Source organism: Oryctolagus cuniculus, chromosome 10 (assembly GCF_051225735.1).
Source record: "Oryctolagus cuniculus isolate XC-2025 breed Fujian yellow rabbit chromosome 10, ASM5122573v1, whole genome shotgun sequence".
NCBI lineage: Eukaryota > Metazoa > Chordata > Mammalia > Lagomorpha > Leporidae > Oryctolagus > Oryctolagus cuniculus.
Genome location: NC_142876.1, coordinates 124,731,495 through 124,752,003, shown reverse-complemented (window position 1 = coordinate 124,752,003; position 20,509 = coordinate 124,731,495). Strand labels below are relative to the sequence as shown.

Here is a 20,509-nt window from a genome sequence, read left to right as displayed (position 1 = left end):
TCAGCGCTCCTGGGCTGAGTCCCAGCTCCAGCTGATCCCACTCTTGTGCTCCGCGGGAGGCGGCAGGTGGCGACCAGGTACTCGGCTCCCTCCAGCACGTGGGGAACTCCAGCTGGGAGACCCCGATGAAATCCCAGGCTGCTGGCTTTTGCCTGGCCCGGCTCTGACTGTTGTGGGCATTTGGGGAGTGAACCCGTGGAGGGAAGATCTGTCCGTCTGTCTGTCTCCATCTCTCTGCCTTTCAGGGAAGTGAAATGGAAGGGAAGAGGGCAAGGATGTGGAGACCTCAGAGTTGCTGTTGGACCGGGTGAGGAGAGTTACTGCCGCTAGCAACGCCGTCCATTCCTACGGGGTTGAGTCGCCCTCATCTGCACGCTGGGACCAGAGCTGTTGCCAGTGGTGCATTGTTTGGGGTTTTGCAATATTTGTGTATTATTAATGTGATGATTGGGGAGAGGTCACAGGTCTCAGGAAGAAGTTCGTGTGTGTTTCCTGTGCACCTTACACGTACGGACCGAGTCATTTTATACAAAACTTCAGTATTTTCGTGGAGTCGGTTTCACACTGTGGATATGTCCACTTGTGATCGTGTGCGCTCAAAGCATTTCACACTTTAGAGCATTTTGGATTGGGGTTTTCAGATGAGGGGTGTTTGACCTGTGCCACCCGAGGAACCGCTGGATGTCGGTCTCCTGCCCTTCCACAACTCGGATCACAGAGCGCATTTGTACTGGGTCCGTTGCAGTTACACTGTGGGGAGCAATCCGGACTGGACTAAGTTACTGGAATTAAGACTTATTCTATGCATCTGCTCTCCCACAATATGGCGCTGGGAGAGAAGTAAACAGCTTCCGCACAGCTGCCTCCAGTTCAACCAATAAACTGTAGGACTTGCTCCTGATTGGAGGAGAGCAGCGTACTCGGCGTGTGGGCAGCCGAGTTGGGATTGGCGGAGGAGGACTATAAAGGAGGAGAGAGACGGCATGCACCAGGAACATCTAAGGGGAACATCTGAGGGAACACCTGTGCAGCCCCCAGAGAGCCGGCCGGCGGTGTGCCGCTCCCCTGCGGAAGTGGGGAATGTGGCCAGGGGGAACTGCCCTTCCACGGAGGTGGAAGGGATAGTAGCCAACCCGGGAAGAACCAGCAGCAAACCCGGGGAGGGCCGAGCAGACGAAAGAACAGCGCAGGGTCCTGTGTCGTTCCTCCACGAAGAGGGGGAGCGACATTACACGAGGCACCTGATAAGTAGTTTGAAAAAACCGCTCCTAGCAGGATGTTAGGTAGTGTTGAAGGTGCGTTTCCAGCAGGGACACAGGCGATAAAAACGGCTTCATGGGGCAGGGAAGCAGGCAGGCCTGGGGGGGCAGAGGCCTGAGTGAAATGGGTTCAGACGTGGAGATGCAGCCGGCTTGGAAGGGGAGTGTTCCAGGCAGACCTGGGGGCGCCAGGGACTTCAGCCTTAGCCACTGGGAAAGCACCAAGGGACTTAACAAAGTCTGCCGGGAAGAAAACTAAAGGGAAAGTTCTGTCGTGCAAAGAAAATGTAGAAATCTGAGTTTTGTCCTAACACACTTTCCATGACTCCTGCAACCCTGCTATGTCACCCTGGTGCAGGCGCAGGAGGGGACAGAGTGGGTTATTTATCGGTGGGGAGGGTGCCGGGGGCCATGTCACACAAGTGCTGGGGGCCGCATCGCATCGCATGGCGCTGGCAGCCAGGGAAGAGTTTCAGGCTGTCCTGATTGTTGGGCAGTTAGAAGATGCTTCCAGCATCCTTCACTGACGTGCCACATCTCAGTGTGTGGCACACACTTGGGCACATGCATGTCAGCACGTGGCCAGCGCAAGTACAAAGCCCTGTGGGTGGAGGCAGATGGGAGGGGTCGAGGCGGCATCATGGACGCGGCCCTTCTGAAATGCCCTGTGGACAAGAGGCGTGTCCAAGCTAACGGTGCAGGTGTTGGGTATGGCTTCTGAGCACGTGGGCTGTCATAATAGGTTATGAACGCCTCTGTGGTTCAGATGCTTAATAATTAAAGACATTAAATAGCAGGGTCGGTCGTTTCACAGTTCAGCTTCCCACAGTTGTGTCCCACTCACTGCTGTGGTGTGAGTGGGATGTATAACTACTCAGCGCGAGATCGAATCTTTTCCTCCGAGACTGGGTTGTTTTTAGATGTGATGCTTAACTTTTCATCTCGAAGTTGACTCTTCACTGTAGGCAAATGGTTTTATGGTAGGATCTGAGCCAGGCCTGAAACTGCTCCACTGTGGAGATGCGAGGCCCTGTTCTACCCCACAGTGATCACGTGACACAACGACGCCGTTTTGTCGCCATCAGAGGAACATTGCTGACTCTGAACCCTTGGGATGATGCTGCAATTTTTGGCCAACATCAGATGAACATTTGCTGACTCAGCGATCACCTGCCATGACGGTGCAGTTTTTGGCCAACATCAGATGAACATTTGCTGACTCAGCGATCACCTGCCATGACGGTGCAGTTTTTGGCCAACATCAGATGAACATTTGCTGACTCAGCGATCACCTGCCATGATGGTGCAGTTTTGGCCAACAGCAGATGGACGTTTGCTGACTCAGTGATCACCTGCCATGACAGTGCAGTTTTTGGCCAACATCAGACGTACATCTGCGGAGCGAGTTAAATGAGCTCCAAGCTGAAGAAACCAAGCCCCCGTTGCCCAGCCCACACAGAGGAGCTGCTTGAATCAGGCACTGTCAAGCCCAGGCCCTTTGAGGGAGACCTGTGTGTGTGAGGGCAGAGGGGTGAAGATGGACACGTGCTGTGTGGCCCCCTGCTCTTGCACCCGACAACCTGCAGGGGCCAGTCCCTCGTGCAGAGACAGGTGCACCTGGCGACGCTTCCAGAGGGCGGGCCCTGTCTCCCTGCTCCTCTCCTGTCATTGGCAACAGAAGTTAACGCAAGCAGCTTCAATGTCAGCCACGTCCCACTGTGCCTCTCTGGAAACACTCATTCTCCTAGGCTCTCTTAGACAATGAGTTCATGGAAAGGAGTCTTCAAAACATTCACAGAAAATGTATTTTCTGAAAAAAAGCATTGATTTCAAATGGTTTTTTGTACCAAATCAAGCTCATGTTTTAATTCCAGTTTTCCATGAGCTTTTTAAAGTGCCTTCCTAGGCTTGATCAGTGAATGAGATGCCTGTGGACCTGACGTGTCCTCTCTAGAAGTCACTGCAAACTTGAGGCCCCTCGTGGAGGTGTTCAGCGGCACAGCCTTCTGGCAGGCGGCCGCGGCACGAGGATGGATGCATGCTTTATAGAGGGCTCAGGGAGCGAGCTTTCGCCCTGTGCTGTCCGTCACGTGGGGAAGCCGTGTCTGACCGTGCACTTCCCAGGCGGCTGGGACCAGGCTGGAGCGGGGACCATGTTCCTGTGCAGGAGCCAGGCTCGGGGCAGGTTTGTGGAGCAGTAGGAATGGGCTAGGGAAGGCTTCCTGTAGAATTCCAAATGTCCTTCTCAAAAGCACTGTGTCCGTAGCGATGGTCTCTAACTCAGCTCTGAATAAGTTAATTAAGAATTAGCAGTCACGTGGGAGTTTCCATTTCTTCTCTTGGTACTTTCTGAAGAAAATAATCTTTGGAACTTGAAAAAAAAATGTAATAAAACATACTTCTAGGGTGGTTCAGGTGGTACCTAAGCCACTCTGCAACTAAAATTGTTTTCCCTTAAAAAAATCCTCTACTTAAAATTGCCAAATAAATTCTCCCCTTTCTATCAGTGAACTGGTCAAGGCATCACTTTGTCTTACTCAACACACTCACCGATTTCGCATCCACGAAGCTGAATGTTTGCCTTAACTTTGAATTTTCCTGCTCAAACAGAATGTGTGCGTCTGTGTATGTCTGTGCCCTGCAGGTTGAGGACCACGTCTCCCTGGTGTCCCTAGCCCAGCGCCTGCACTAGGTGGGTACCTAGGTGTCTGTTGATGGGCTGAATAACTGCTGTCACAGGTAGACACAGGACACCAGGCGTTGCCAAAGACACTTACCCCTACTTTATCACCCACCCTCCTGCGCCCCAAGATCTGTTACTGTATGCGGTCTCTCCCCCACCACAAACTGCGCCCTCCCCCAAGCCGGGGGCCCCACAGCGCCCCTGAGTTTACCGCCTGTCCTGGAGCAGTCGCATCGTGATGTGGGCTCAGTGGACGAATCCTGCTGGGCGGGGGCTCTAGAGCAACCTGTTGAAAGAAAGACACGGATAGGAATCCCTCGTCAGCTTTACGGTTCCAGGATTGTAATACGGGATTGAGTGTTTGGAGGACGTTCTGGCTAAGGGGGCTGTTTCCCAGGGCAAACACGAGCGTTTCCCTCCATCGGGCTTTGGAGAAACCGGCTGCTTTTGCACGTGGTCCATGTTTCAGGCGGCTTCTCTCCCCCATTCTGGAAACTGTAATCTGTCCTCACTAAAGCCCGCGTCAGGAGAGTCCTGACAGGCTGGCCCTTGTCTGGATGACCGGGCTCTTTCATGCCTTCCCTGCCACCCTGGAGGCACTCTCCCTGGGTCTGGAGAGCCCGCGCTATTTTTAGGCCGTGGTTGCTAGGGGTGATAAGCATCAGGCCCCGCCCTCCCCTGCGCTCCCCAGTGCGGCTTTGTGGTCCTCACCGCTTCTGCAGCCGTCCCGCTGACTCACGCCTCAGCCCCTGAAGCTCACGACGTCTGGTGAAACCTCACGCTCCGAGTCTCGCGCACCGCTGAGGGGGTGGCTGCGGTGCTATAAATGCGCCGGTCCGTGTGATGACGCGAGTGTGGGTGCGAGGAGGCCGTGAAGGTGCTTAGCGGGCTGCTGGGACACATGGTCTCATGGGACTGAACGTTTAAAGATGATAACACGCAGCCAGGCAGAGGTGCGAGCCGGGTGTTAGTGGAGCTGGCTGTCCAAGCACGGGGCGGCCTCCCCTTGCCGTGACAAGTGGACGTTGTGTCCAGCAGTCACCTGGGGGAACGCCTGCGCGGAGACACGGTGCTGGCAGCTCCTGGACCTGCGGGGGCTGCTTGTGCTTGCGTTGCTGTGTGAAGACGACTGCACAGATCCCTTCCTCGGGAGAGTCGTGTCCGCGCAGGTCTCAGGATGACCCTTCCAGGATGGGAGGCCTCACACGTGCGGTCCCACGTGCGCCACAGGATGCGTGTTCAGTGGCTGGGTGGTTGTCCCCACTGCGTAGCTGTGAGCAAATCTGGAGACGTGCAGGCACATCACGGGGCGTGAAAGTGACAGCTCTCAGACTCTTAATCTGGTTACAACACTTGGGGAGCAGTCACACAGCTCGATTCTTGTGCAAATTTCAATTCCTGAAGACCAGGAGGTGCAGGGACAAACGTTTGCAAAATGCAAGAGACCACAGAAGGGGCCTGGTAATTCCTCCAACAGAGACAACACCTCCAAGAGAGGTGGCGGCCGTGGGAGAGAGGTGAGGGCAGGTCAAGGTGCTCACCCAGTGAGCATAGCAGCACCTGCCCTCCCCACCCTCCCCTGCCTCCCATCGTCTGGGAGCACAGGGCAGGCACACACAGCATCGGCAGGACCCTGGAGTCTGATCCCCACACTCCACAATGAGAAATCCACAGCCACACAGGAGGCTGCGTTTGCAGAGGCCGGGCGTGGTCTGTTAGACCCTTGCATTGGCCCTGTTGGCAGCAGTCTGGGTGTGGCTGGCTGTGCTCCTGGGAGTTGGGCACTCCGTTCTCTAGAACAGGGGGAGCCGCCTGCGTGGAGAGGCGGTCCTTCAGCTCACTCTGCAGATTCCCAAGGCAGCGTGATCAGACACGGTCACACGGGGCCACCTGCTGTCCAGCCGGCTCGGACTTTGCTGTTAACGCCCAGTGGACAGTGGACCAGTGGCCAGGTGGCGTTCGGCAGGAGCAGGAGTCTGGAGGACAGGCTGCCATTTAAAAGGCAGGAGGGTCTCAGGAGAGCGTGCGTCCACAGACGGGAAGCGTGGCGGGGGTGGGGCAGAGGAGGGGAGGAGAGCGCGTTGCCAGGAAGCTTCCTTGAAAGGAGGCTGGTGCAGGGCCAGGGTGGTGCTCTCCCAGCCTCGTGACTGTCCTCCGATGTCTCTTCGTGGCTGGCCATAAACAAACTCAGTTACGTTTTTCAGTGTCAGATGAGTATTTCCTTTCAGTGCAACAAATTTGGGGTGAAATGAACTTCCGGAGGGCCACTTGTGTTCAGGTTACTGGGGACTCTGTAGTCTAGGGAGATTCTTAATGAACATTACCAGAAATGTTTTAATGAGTACGTGAATCAGTGAGCATAAGACGTCGCACCAGCAGAGGGTGGAAATCATCTGACCAGCTCCCAGATACAGAGGAAGTATTTGATAAAGTGCAACGTCTGCTCCTGGTTTGAAAGGAAGTCTCTGAACGGATCAAGCATAGAAGGAAGGTACCCAGTGCAAGAAAGGCTGCAGCCCACAGTCTCCCGGTGTGCTGAGGCAGCCGCGTGTTGAAGGGGGAGCGTTGGGAGCATGTCCACTGTGCCAGGAACCAGCCAAGGATGCCCACTCTCACCACTGCAAGTCAGTGGAGATCTGGAAGGTTTATGGCAGAGCCTTGAAGTCAGAGACAGAAATTAAAGGCCTACAATCAGGAGAGGAAGAGGTCAGATTATCCCTGTTTGCAGATGACATAATCTGTATAAGCTGGTATGGGAACCAAACCACCGCAGCCAAAGAGGATTAGAACTTGTAACTTAATTCAGCAAAGTTTTCGGCCACAAAATCAGCCCACAAAGATCAGCGTTTTTATATGCGGACAGTGATCCTGCTGAGAAAGAGTTTATGAAATAGCTACGGAATTGTTAAAGACCTTGGAGTAAATTTAACAAAACATGCGAGGGACCTCTGGCATTAAAGTTGCGGGACACTAGCGAGGGAAGTGGAGGAACACACAAAAAGCAACAAGATGGCCCAGGTTCAGGAACTGGAGAGTTAATGTCCCTGAAATAGCAGACCACCAAGCAATGTACAGTCTCAATGCAGTTCCCATAAAAATGCCAGTGACAGTTTTCACAGAGTTAGAAATTTCTAATATCCATATGGAAACACAGAAGACCCCAGATCAGCAAAGCAGTCTTGAACAATAAAAACGAAGCTGGAGGCACCACAGCGCCAGGTTTCAAGACATTCTACAGGGCTGTGGTAACCAAAACAGCCGGGTACTGGCATGTAAAGTAGATTTGCAGACCAAGGAAACGGAATAGAACCTCCAGAAATAAATCCACACATCTACAGCCAACCTAACTGTGACAAAATCATGAAAACACTCCCTGGAGATAGGACAGTGGAGATAGGACAAATCCCAGTGTTGGGCAAACAAGTTTTAAACTGGCAAAAGTTTGAAACAAGAGGCCTCTCCTACACCCTAGATGAAAATCAGCTCAAAATAGATCGAAGACCTAAAACATTAGACCTGAAACTATGAAAGTAGTAGCGGAAAACATAGGGGAAACATTCCAAGACATTGGCATAGGCAGCACTTTTGGGGATAAGATCCCAAAAATATAAACAGTAAAAACCTAGAAAATAGGATTAATTCAAACTAAGAAGGTCCCACACAGCAAAGAGTGAAGAGGCAACCAACAGCAAGGGAGGAAATATTTGGAAACTATGCATCTGTTACAAGGTCAATATCCAGAATATATAAGGAGCTCAATCATTTCAGCTTCAACAAAGCAAACAATCCAGTGAAGAAGTGGGTAAAGGATCTGAGCAGACATTTTTCAAAAAAGGAAACACAAATGGCCAAAAACACATGAAAAAAAAAAAATCTCAGCATCACAGTCCCACAGAGAAACGCAAATCAGGACCACAGAGCGGCATCATCTAGCTCTGGTTAGGATGGCCATCATCAAAAAGACAAAGACGTGGAGAAAAGGAAGCAATAACACTGTTGTCAAGGATGCAAAGTAGTGCAACCTTTGTGGAAAAGGCCTGAGGGTTCCTCCGGCAACTCCTGTGGGTCCACTCTCTGACCCGGCTGGAAAGAAACCCAGAGAAAATCAAGGCAGAATGTGAGACGCCTGCATTGGCAGGTTTACTGTTGCAAAGATAGGGAGTCCACCTAGGTGTCGATCAGTGGATTGATGGATAATGAAAATCACTTGTGTGTGTGTGTGTGTGTGTGTGTGTACACACCAGGGATGCTGCTCAGCCATAGCTGGTGTTTGCAACAAAATAAGTAGAATTGAAGACCATTATGCCAAGTCACATCAGCCAGACCCAGACAGAGAAATAACACACAGCACCGCATTTTCTTTTTATGTGAATGTTTGTGTGTGTACCATGTTATTTGGTGTGTGGATATTCACAAATGTTGTCTTCACTTAAGTTTTCCCCTTCCGGAATGATAGACCCTCTTTCCTCATTTTAGGGCCATTGTCATCCACCTCTGCTTCAAGCCATGGCGTGACCATATTACATACACGCACATAGAAACACGTATATGATTATAAACCAAGAGCTATGAGTCAGGTATGACAGATCAGTGAAGAAGTTAAATCCAGAACAAGCAGTGCTGTGGTTGCCCAGCGGGACCTGTCCGCTTCCTGTGGCACATGTGTGTGTCTGCGTGCACACATCAATCCGGGGAGCCCTGAGGACTGCCCACAGCACGTCAGAAGCTGGGAGCAGCTCAGTACTGCTGGCTGCCCAGGGCGGGGCACTGTACTGGGCACGGAGTCAGCTGGGAGAGTCGCTGCTTTCCAGCGGGAGTGATGCCAGGGAGAGGTGTTTGGACGATGTGAATTAGGGGTTTGCGTGATGAGCTGCATTGCTACCGTTCTCATTTCTTAGACTTCGAAGAAATCAGTGTGTTCTTTTTGATATCTTTATTAAGGCTCAGAGCAGAGTAGCCGGCCAACAAATGGGCATTTAATTTAGTCAGATTCGGCTGTGGACACTTGAAGTGGAAGCAGAGGCAGGGACGTGGGCAGCTGAGATGGCTGAGTGACGTCCCAGCCTCCTCTGCCTGGGTGCCATGGAGCAGAGCAGGTCCATCAGCCCCTCACCCAGCAGACCCTCGCATGTCCTGCACAGCCAGAGGGACATCCGAGGGCGGGCGTCAATGACGTGGCATCGTCAGAGCAGTTACGTTTTATTTATTTGTAGGAGTTACAGAGAGACAGAGAGGAAGACACACACAGGCACACACAGAAAGAGAGAGCAGTCTTCCATTTGTGGGTTCACTCCCCAGATAGCCACAACAGTTGGGGCAGGGCCAGGCTGAAGCCAGGAGTCAGGAGCTTCTCCCGCATGGGTGCTGGGGCCCAAGCACTTGGACCATCCTCCGCTGCTTTCCCAGGCCATTAGCAGGAGCTGCATGGGTAGCGGGGTCCCTGGGACTTGAACCGGCACCCATATGGGATGCCAGTACCGCAGATGACGGCTTAACCTGCTGCACCAGGAAGCCAGGCCTAGCAGAGCGCATTGGGTGCCTTCCAAGGGAGACTTGGTACATGTCATGGTACAATGACATCATCAGTGGCACAGGGCTTTTCCTTTTCCATTGTTTTACCTGAGCGTGACAGCCTAGCATCCCCTAAAACAGCTCACCCAGGTCTCAGCACGTGCACCCTGAGTGCAGTGGGAAAAGCTCTGTAGGTCTTCCTCAGCTCACCCTGGCAGGCTTTGCTTCAGTGAGCAGCTAGTCTCTGGGGAGCAGAACGGGGCCCTGATGGTTTGCTCAGACCGGCCTCGATTCCAACACTGACTGCTCCGGCAGGGGACAGTGTGAGATGCATTAGAAAATCAGAAAGGGAGTAAGGGGGGTTAGGGCTGATCACAGAGAATCTGTCCATTAATATTCTGTAAACGCTGTCCTTTTTCCCATTGATGCACTCACATCGCCTTATAATGTGGTATGTATAAGACTGTGTATTGTACTTTATAAAAAGGCAATATTTTATTGTTTTTTGACTTATTTTTTCTTTTTAATGGAACACAATTGTACACACGGGGTATAGCGTGGTAACTCAGCACGTGTAACTATTGTGTAATGACACAGTCAGGGTGATTAGCATTTGCATGTCAGGGTTTCCTCGTGTTTGCAGCCCTCGAGTTCTCCATAAACGATGGGGATCAGTTGGCATGGCTGTCATCACCCCACTGAGCTGTGGCGCGGGGCAGGCTATTCCTCATCTACCTCTGTGATTTGGTGCCCAGCACCCATCCTCCGCCTTTCTCCTGGCCCCCGAATCCCTGTTTCTGTTCTCTTCTTTGAGGTCAGCTGTGTTGGCTTCTGCACATGGGTGAGGATGCAGTGCGTTTGTCTGCATGAATCTGGCTTCCTGAACATAGCTTGATGTCCAGTTCCATCCTGTTGCAGCAAATGGCAGGATTTCATTCCCTGTGGGTGAATAATATTCCTGTGTGTGTGTGTGTGTGTGTGTAGTGGGGCTGATTTTGCCTCATGAGTTTGCCTTAGAGTTGTAATTGTACTGTAATCCACACACAAGGCTCAACACTAATATCAGTGTTTGCCTTAGTTTCCTGTGGCCGCCATCGGTTACTGTCATTGAGTATATCAGTATTGTTTTAAGAGTGAGTAAAGGCCGGTGCCGCGGCTCAATAGGCTAATCCTCAGCCTGCAGCACCGGCACACCGGTTCTAGTCCCGGTCGGGGCGCTGGATTCTGTCCCGGTTGCCCCTCTTCCAGGCCAGCTCTCTGCTGTGGCCTGGGAGTGCAGTGGAAGATGGCCCAAGTGCTTGGGCCCTGCACCCCATGGGAGTGCACCTGGCTCCTGCCATCAGATCAGCACAGTGCGCTGGCCTCAGTGTGCCGGCCGCGGCAGCCATCGGAGGGTGAACCAACAGCAAAGGAAGACCTTTCTCTCTGTCTCTCTAAACGAAAACCCCTGAACCAGACGTTGGCAGTGAGACACCGGAAGTGAGTCCTGGGAGCCGGCCCTGTGCCACTGCGGTCGGAAGCATCTTGGAGGGAGCAGTTCGTGGCACCGACAAGGTGCAGCCCTCAGAGCTGCGTGCTGTTGTGGAAAGAAACCAGACAAGTGGGGGAGTCAGCCACAGAAGCCATCAGAGCGAGAGGGAAACACTGGGGGGGCTGCCTGGAGAGGCGGGGCTCCTCCGTGAGTGGGGTTTAAGCTGAAATCTAAGTGGTGAAAATGGCGACGAGCAGTGGGGATGAACGCTCTGGGGAAGCGAATAGCAAGTGCAGAGACCCTTGGCTGGGATCCACAAGGGGGCGAGGGGAAGGCGAGGCCGAGGTCACGTGGGATTTCAAGCCCAGGGCCAGAGGGCCGGTACTGAACCCCTGCAGAGTGCCTGTGTGTGCAGCGGTGCTGCAGGGAAGGTTCCGAGCCCGGGGTGTTACGGTCCAGGTGAGGGGCGGTGGACAGAAGAAATTCTACAGAAACACAGAGGCAGGGTGCTGGGAGGCTGGATGTGGCGAGAGAGGGCGCGAGGAGGAGGGCTTGACTTCTGCACGTTTAACTGGAGCTGCAGCCTGTTTCTTCTAGGCTGGGCTGGGGAGACATGACAGCAGAGTCGAGGTGACGGTGCCTCATTCTTGTGCAGCTGCCGAGTGTGGCGGCTACACCAGCCCGGAGTTCCCGCAAGATCCCAGGGCTGGAGACACAGGTTGGAGAATCGTCTGCAGAGAGTTGCCCACGCAATTATTTTAATTAATTCCACAGAGCTTTCTGCAGTGTAATTGGGATAACAGAAAATTGATGGGTGCTTGTTTATTGAAACATTCATCTTGGAAATTTGTTGGCAGGACGATTGCTTGAGGAACCCATTGATTGCTGATGGCAAGCAACAGTGGCTCATTTCTCCCTGGAAGACGAGGAAGCTTTATGATTTCAGTTTGGCTTGATCTGAAAATTGTTTGTGTATATCATTGTGTGGGGTTAGCAATAAGATCCTCTGCTCTCGCTCCATAAATCAAATGAGGACACAGTTGTTAAATGGTCTATATCATATTAATTAAGCTCAGGGACAAGGCGAGCGTTGCCGCCGTTTATGGCCGGGTATTGCATCCGTCGCTAATCAGTGGAAAAAGCCACGGATTAACAAGCCACCAGTCAGCATTTCCAGCAGAAGTCGGTGACTTTCAGCTTAATTAAACCTCGCAGGTGTCAGGGATGAGAGGCAGGCATCTTTAATCTGTTCGTGTCTAAAGTCCCCGGGATCACTCTAACACCTGTGCGTGCTGCGAGCTCCCGTCTGTTTTGAGGGAGCTGAAGGGATCCCTCGGTCTTAAAACACGTCGCATTCTTCCAAGTCCTCTTCTAACCGGGTCCCAGGGCTTTCTCGTGGCTTCAGGAGACAGAACGAAGTGCGTGAACTCTCACCCCCCAAACAATAAATCTGTGGCTGCACCGGAGTGTGCGTTACGGGTCACAGCTTTCCCGAGTGCGTGCAGGACTCAGTGATGCCCCGTGAGTGGTGGAGGTGTAGCCGTAACGCAGTGCAGTTAGAGCACAAGAAGCCTTCAGGTTTGCACAGACTGATCTGCAGGCACAGTTTGCGTGGGAAACTCGAATACACCTGGCCCTTAGAGCGCCCGTAAGAGGATCGATGTGCCTCTCCTACCCCTAAGATGTTCTGGAGCACCTGCTAAAGCTGCCATGAAAACCAGCGTGGGGTTACTCAGGGATTAGGATTAACCAGTTCCTCAAACAGCACCTGGGGCCCACAGATTCCTGTGTAATCACAGCACTGGCCAAAAGCACGTCTCCCGGTGGCCTGGGCCGCCCTTGCTTCTCTTTCAGAATCCTCTTTCATGGCTAATCGAGGCACACACAGGGTTTCTTTTCCATAATTATGATGTCCCTATTTCCTCCCAGTTATAATCGCTGAGAGATGGTGTCATTTTCAGAAAGTTGCCTAGGAAATGGGAAACGCACTTGAGATTTAGCTAAGCCTGCATATCAACAGCATTTGTCACATTGAGAACATTAGAAGAAATGCTTTGCAGTTTTCACGAGATAGCTAGTGGCTTGCTGAAGGAAGTAGCAATTAGAAGCAGGATTGCAGCCATCGCTGTACGTGCTGGGAACGGTTCTGAGTGTGTGCACGCACAGAGTTGTGCCTTGCAGTGTGCACACATCCTCCCATACACACCACGTGTATGCTGTGTGCACACACATCTCACATCCACACATACATCATGCACATGCAGTATACACACATACACACATTGTGCATATGCACTGTACATCCACACACACCATGTATATGCAGTATACATACACCCACACACTGTGCTTATGCAGTGTACACACACGTCATGCAAGTGTGTGCACACATGTACGCATGAATATTTAATATATATCAGTCATACACATATGCGTACATAGCAACACACATCATACATATATAGTATAAACACACCGTGCATACAGTATACATACATATATCTTGCACATGTAGTGCATGCACATTATCACACTATTGCCTGTATAGCACACACATGCATGTTGCACACATAATGGTTACACACATTTATATGCACACACACGTGTGTGCATACATGTATATGTGCATGTTTCTGTGTGTATATATACATAGGCTTATGTGTCCACTGCATGGGGTGTGTGTATCATGCTAAGAACAGTGTGTATACCGTTGTTAGTACACATATGTACTCGTATGATGTGTACATGTGTGTAAATGTGGTTTAATGCTTCCAGCACTGCTGTCACACAGAGAAGCCAGGAAGTTTTCCCAGGTGCACAGAGAGCGAGTGGACACTGGGCTGTGAGGAGCACAGTGGCCGCAGTCCTGGTGCCACTCACCAGACGCCTGCCGCCTGGGGTAGGAGACTGACAGGTCGTGATGATTGGCATCGTGCACCGCACCGTGCACCCGTTGTCGTTGGTGACACTGAGGACGCTTCCTGCAGTGCCTCGTCTAGTAAGACACTCAGAATTTGCTCCAAAATACTTTTCTAATGGTGTCGCAGCCGACATTTGGTCTATTGGCAGTTGGGGTGCTCACATCACACGTTCAAGTGCCTGGGTTTGCCATGTGGCGGTGCCCCTGCTGATGCACACCCTCGCAGGTGGTAGGTGGGCCCCTGCTACCCACATGGGAGACCTGGATTGAGTTCACAGCTCCTAGCTTTGGCCTGGCCCAGTCCTGACTATTAGGGGCACTTGGGAAGTGGAGCCGTGGACGGAAAATCTCTGTCTCTAGCGCACTGTCACTGTCTTGAACAAATGAATGGACAATGTCAGGTGCTTTCACACATTGTAACCTGTCGTGCAGAGGAAGGTGGACTGGGGTCCAGAGATGAGGGCAGGTAGTGTCGGCTCCTCTGACGGACAGCAGCAGGAATGTGAGAATCGCCGGGGCTGGTTGAAGCAGTTTCCTGTCACCAGGAATGTGTTCCCGGCCCTACCAGGGGCCTCCCCCGTGTGGCCACCTGATTACAAGGTGGCAGCACTGGCCACGTGGCCACAGTGTGTGTTCCTGGGCCCCGCTCTCTGTGGACCATGGTTACATGATGGTACTTGGCATCCTGTACGCCATTCACCCTGTCGGCTGCCTGCTGTCACCTCCGAGGCACATTTTAAATACGTGCAGAGGACAAGATGATATGAGGTTTCCCAGAAGGGTGTCGAGGTCTAGGGGGTAAGACAGGTGCCGAGCCGGGCCTGGCCGCCGGGCAATCCGGGACTGAGGCGCCCGTGTGCAGCTGCCTCTCTCCACCGCAGTGTGCATGAAAAGGCACAGAAGCAAGGCAGAGCTCACACTGGGAGTCAATGCATGCCAGCGGACAGCTCGAGGGCCACCGTCAGCGGAGCCGCCCGTCATCCAGGGGACGATGCTCGCAGCGTCCATGTCCGCTCTCTCCTGAGGTCTCTCCAGCTCCCTGCTCAGAGCCTAGGTGTGGCTGTCGGGCCAGAGTCACCAACGCCTGGCACCTGGAGAATGGCTGAGCTCATGGCTGGGGAACGGTTGTGCCCTGCAGGGTCTGGCCCAGGGTGTAGAACAAGCCCCACGTTCCAGGTCGGCCTCATACACCCAAGAGGAGGTGGCTTTTTGTTAGCCCGATGAAGAACATGAAGGAGCGAGCACTTTTTCCTTGAAATGTCTTTTGTATCGATCAGACACACTAATGACACAACAAAGAGACTTCCCGGGCACACAGCTCACATCTCCTGTGCCCAGGACGCCGCCACCCTTGGCTGGGCCCCCGTGTTCCTCAGTGGTCTGCAGAGCTTGGCGTTAACTCCCTCAGCCCCAGAGCTGCTTTCCCCCCAACCTAGGGCTGTGGTTTGCTTCCCCCCCCCCCCGCCCCCTGAGTGAATGGGAGCATCTCCACCAATGACAGCGTGTGCCCAGGCAGGGAGGGCCGCCCCCGCCCTGGGCGCCTGTGGCCTGGGATGGGGGCCAGTTCTTCGTTTTGCTGCGTTAGGGTTGACTAATTGAGAGCAGGGCTGCGGAATCTCTTTGACTTCTCCTTTCACGTAACTTTAGCTTAACTGTTCAGTGATGCAGGAAACAGGTTTTTAAAAATGTGTATTTGTTTATTTCCATCTACATGGAAGGCAGAACAGCAGAGACAGAGATGGGGAGACAGAGAGGATACTGATCTTTCATTTACTGGTTTACTCCCCAAACTCCCACAGTAGCCAGGGCTGAGCCAGGCTGACACCAAGAGCCCAGAAATGCATCTGAGTCTCCCCCGTGGCTGGCAGGGGCCCGAGGACCATCTCCGCTGCCACCATGCAGTGGTCTCAGGAAGCGGGTCGGGAATGGACCAGCTGGGGCTTGAACTGTCACCTTGACGTGTGATGCAGACGTCCCAAGTGGCAGCTTAACCCGCTGTGCCACAGTGCAAGTCCTTGAAAGTTTTTTTGTGTTCATTTGAAAGTCAGATTTTCAAAGAAAAATGAAAAAAAAAAAGAGAGAGGGAGAGAGAGATTGATTTCCATCCGCTGGTCCAGTCTCAATGGCCTCAACCACCCAGGGCTGGGCCAGGTTGAAGCCAGGAGCCAGGAGCTTCACCCCAGTCCCCATGTGGGTGGCAGGGGCCCGGGCATTAGGGCCCATGGGTGCTGCTTCTTCCAGGCCGTTTGCAGGGAGCTGGATCAGAAGTGGCGCAGCTGGAGCGCTCTGTCTGGGACACAGGCGTCTCAGGGGTGGCTTCACCTGCCGCACCACGACGCTGGCCCTGACGGTGTTTTTAAGATTGTCACTCACTTAGGAAGGGTCTGAGTGAACCCACATTGTGAAAACAAGGGTAAGACAAAACATCAACTCCACACTACGCTTAACAGATCCCGCTGTATAACATAAACACGGCTGCTGAGTGATTTAATCCTTCCTAATGACTAGGATTTAGGGAGAGAGCTTGTTTGCCGAACAGTGTCCTCGTGCACAGAATAAATAGGGCTTTAGGAAAGCTCGTTAACACGGACACGTGCTCCCCACCAGGCTGATGGCCCCCACCCCCGCCCAGAGCATTGTCCCTGCTTTGAAACAGGCACTGGGGTCCAGACACCCCTGCGGGGACTAAGCCTGCTCACCCTGGCAGACAGAGAAGAGAAGGCTGCACGGGAAATAAGAGACTTGAACTCTGGCTCCAGGAAGTACCGCTGTGGACACGGGCAGCGCATCGTCCCTCCCCGAGCCATAATTCTGTCCTTCGTGACGTGACAAAGATGGCACTCGCCTTACAAGATGGTTTGGAAGACTTCACCAGGAAAGTGTAAACTCTCTGGCACGTTGTTAGGCACAGAGAACTCTCAGCAAATGTCCCAGTCCCCTGCGGAGCTGGGCTGCACCTGCCCCGGCTCCACCAGGGACAGAGCATTTGGCTCTGTCCACCACTCTCACCAGAAGGCTCCTCCTCACCCAGCTCATGACCGCCTGGACCACAGCTGGAGAGGTTTAACACGGACTCGATAGGAGCACCAGCATCATGCGTGGAGAATGACACAACAAACCCCTTGGGATGAAAACCAGATAGACTTTCCCGCACTTGGACACGTCCACATGGCGGCTGGTGGAGCCTGACCAGCTGTGAATGAAGCTTCCCCCATTCGGACTCGGTTCTGCTTCCACGGCTCAGAAATCTGGTGCCCTCCTGGCATCCGCTGTGTACCTCGCGCACTGCCCGCCTAACACCGTTGTGGGCTGCCGGCTGTGCCCCGCAGAGCTGTGGGAGCCCACGGCCTGGGCCCTGCCCGGTAGGTGGCTGTGCCCCGCAGAGCTGCGGGAGCCCACGGCCTGGGCCCTGCCCGGTAGGTGGCTGTGCCCCGCAGAGCTGCGGGAGCCCACGGCCTGGGCCCTGCCCGGTAGGTGGCTGTGGTCCCGGCAGTGCCTGCTCTGATCAGATGACGCCCCATGTTCAGGTTCACCTGCACTCGCATCCAGGTGCAAAGCCCCATGGGAAACTCGTCCACATGCTTCTCCCTCCGCCCCTTATTCTGGGGGCCTGCAGACCCCAGGGGCTTCCTGCAGGATCCTTTCCCGGGACGGACTCGGGGTTCCACTTGTATTCTCGTGTGTGCTTTACTGACATTCTGTCCCTTGTCCTGCCTATTCACGGCCCGTGTATGTTGTCATTTTACCTCCTCGTCCTGAGACTTGGGGGTCAGCTGTGGGTTTCACGGATGGCTGGGCAGAGGTGTGAGGGTGCTGTGCTCCTCTACCTGCCGGGCAGTGTCTCCTGGGCTGTGGGTGCCATGGCGATGGAGGGGCAGGGGGCCGGGGCAGGTGAACACGCGTCCGGTCTGCACACAGCACCATGCAAGCCCGTTCCCTCAGGCTCTGCCTTCAGTCAGGCAGGGCTGAGGAGACAGGGCCGTGTGGTGACGAAACGTGAAGCCGCTCCCTGGTGAGAGAGCAGAGCAGAGAAACAAGGCCCCGGGAGCTCGGCTGAGTCACAGGGGCCGGGCGTGCCTGTGAGTACGATGGTCTGCACCCCTCTGCATGGAGTAGCACAGAGGAGGCGCCCGGTGCCCGGGCCGAGGGCCGAGGCTGTGAGGGGCGCTGCCCCGGGGGTCCAGCCAGGACCACGGGCGGGGAAGAACGCTGTGCTCAGTGGCCCCTTTGGGGATGAGTGCGGTAACAGTCGGGATGAAGGTGGTGGTGGTGGTGGCGGTGGCCGCCATGGCCGCTGTGGTGGTGGTGGTGGATTCGTCCACATCTCCAGTTACTGCAAACATCTCAGGGCATGGCCTGTGGTACTCACGGCTCAGAAGCGTCCACCATCACCACGCTCACGACCAGAAACGTGCCAGAGCGTAAGCAGGGCCTGCAGCTCCCCCCGAGTGACACTCAAAGGGTCCCGGGAGTCAGGAAAGCCGCAGTCGCGCACAGGGCCTGGTTGTAATGCTGGGTGAGATCCAGCTGTTTAAGGAGTTAATTTTTAAAGACAGCTTGAGGAAGAAAATGTTCTACTTTGAGATATTCTGCGCAGCGCCCCAAGTCAGCACCCACCATGAATAAAAACCGACCTGGGGAGCGACGTGGTGAGGCCTCCCCTTGCGCTGTGCACCGGGCAGCCTGGCGGCCGGAGTGTGGGGCTGGCGTGATCTCCGGGCACACGGCTCCCTCGTCCCCTTAGCTGCTTCCACGGAGGGCGTGGGCGTTGGCGCTGAGGGTCCTGGCTCTGGGACTGGAATTCGTGGGTCCTGGTGTGAGCTGCACTGCTTGGCTGGCTGTGGGGTGCGGGAACATGGTTTTACCTCCGCAGCCTTGTAGAAAGAAACAGGAATGATCACAACAATGCTTAGCCTCAGGGGCTGTGGCCTGGGACAGCCAAGGAAAGCCCCACGGGCAGGAGGCACAGGACCACGCCCACACACAGGAGACACAGGACCACGCCCACGGGCAGGAGGCACAGGGACCGCGCCCCACGGGCGGGAAGCACACGCCCAGTCTGACACATGGGTGCCTGCACCCTGGGCCTAGGGACCTGCACACCCTCCAGGAGGTGTAGACACCCTGGCCCAGCCCGTCCTGACTTCCATTGCCACCTTCCATAAAGGGTCCGTACACGAGAACCCCAGGCAGACTGCCCGAGCTCTGAAGATCACAGAGCGCCAGGCACCGCAGTTCCAGCAGAGTGCAGGGGGAGCAGTGACGGTGACCCCGCGGCAGTGCAGGGGGAGCAGCCTAGCTGATGCTTGCCCTCCACGTGGTGCTGTGATGGCACAGTCCAGGCGCATAATGATCCAGGCACAGAGAGCAACAACGGAACAGAGGAGCCGGTGCCAGCCCAGCGTCCTCACCGCGCCCTGACTGTCCCAGGATGCCCCCGCCCCAGCCACTGCGACCGGTGCCCTGTGCTGTCTGCAGTGTCCCTGCTGGCCGTGTGTCCATCTCCGCGCCGGGGCTGTGTGTGAATGGCAGTAGAAGCAACCTCGTGACTCAGCCTCTCCCATGTTGTGCTGTTTTTTTTTTTTTTTTTTTTTTTTTTGACAGGCAGAGTGGACAGTGAGAGAGACAGAGAGAAAGGTCTTCTTTACCGTTGGTTCACCCCCCAATGGCCGCTACGGCCGGCACGCTGTGGCTGGCGCACTGTGCCGATCCAAAGCGAGGAGCCAGGTGCTTCTCCTGGTCTCCCATGTGGGTGCAGGGCCCAAGCACTTGGGCCATCCTCCACTGCACTCCCTGGCCACAGTAGAGAGCTGGCCTGGAAGAGGAACAACCTGGACAGAACCAGCACCCCAACCGGGACTAGAACTTGGGGTGCCGGCGCCGCAGGCAGAGGATTAGCCAAGTGTGCCGCGGCGCTGGCCAGAGTCTGTTGGATTCTTACATGCAGCTCTCACCTCGCCACTTGGCCCACTGTTCTGCTCTCCTCTGAGTCCCTGTTCCCGCTGCTGGGTTTCCTGGGGCCTCCTTGCTCCCCTCCTGCCCGGGTGAGGCCCCCGGGTGCTGCGCCCACAACTGTGTTCTCTCCCCTGGCTCCTGGCTGCCCCTCCCTCTCCCTCTGGAGTCTTCAGAAGATGGGACGTTCTGTTTCTCCCAGTGGAGCCTGCAGTGCTGTTTCCTTATGATTGGCTCTTCTTGGCCGGTGCCGTGGCTCACGGTTAATCCTCTGTCTTCGGCGCCAGCATCCCAAATGGGTGCCGGGTTCTGTCCCGGCTACTCCTCTTCCAGGAGAGAAGCAGGTGAGAGTCGCGTGCTGGGTGAACGCAGCTCCTGCAACATGGAAGCTTGTGGTAACGATGTACCCAGCCGCTTGCGGGAGTCCACTGGGTTGGCAGCGATGCTGGCTGTCCCCCTCCGTCCTGCGGGTTCCGTGATCGCCAGGCCAGCCTGTAGGTCTGATTCTAGTCCAGTGAACGCTTGTGCTAAGTGCACCTCAGAGACGGCATTGTGAACTCACGCTGACGTGGCTCCTTGGTGGATTACTCAGCATGCCCGTGGGCCCTGTGTCCAGACTCATGGAAGGAAAGTGGAAACCTCCCTGGCTGCACCCTCCGTGCAGGTGCACCCCTGATGTGTGCACTTGCCGATGCAGCTCACTGAGCAGACGC

At 54.5% G+C, this 20,509-nt stretch overlaps 1 protein-coding gene and 1 long non-coding RNA gene across 36 annotated transcripts in view; one reads left to right on the top strand and one right to left on the bottom strand.

Moving 5' to 3' along the window:
* The window catches only part of CNTN4 (contactin 4), a 730,703-nt gene that overhangs the window by 368,850 nt on the left and 341,344 nt on the right, over positions 1–20,509 (top strand). The window contains exon 1 of one of the 35 annotated variants that reach the window (XM_089305715.1): positions 11,281–11,383. The exons of the other annotated variants lie outside the window; for them this stretch is intronic. The gene's annotated coding sequence lies outside the window, so the exon portion shown is untranslated. Of the gene's footprint in view, positions 1–11,280; positions 11,384–20,509 lie in introns of those variants that run through there. 35 annotated transcript variants of the gene reach the window in all.
* On the bottom strand, positions 1,235–4,994 carry LOC149124475 (uncharacterized). The gene is made up of 3 exons (XR_016215174.1): positions 4,654–4,994; positions 4,154–4,228; positions 1,235–3,630 (listed from the first exon to the last, which is right to left on the bottom strand). It is a non-coding gene; the product is annotated as an uncharacterized LOC149124475 (long non-coding RNA).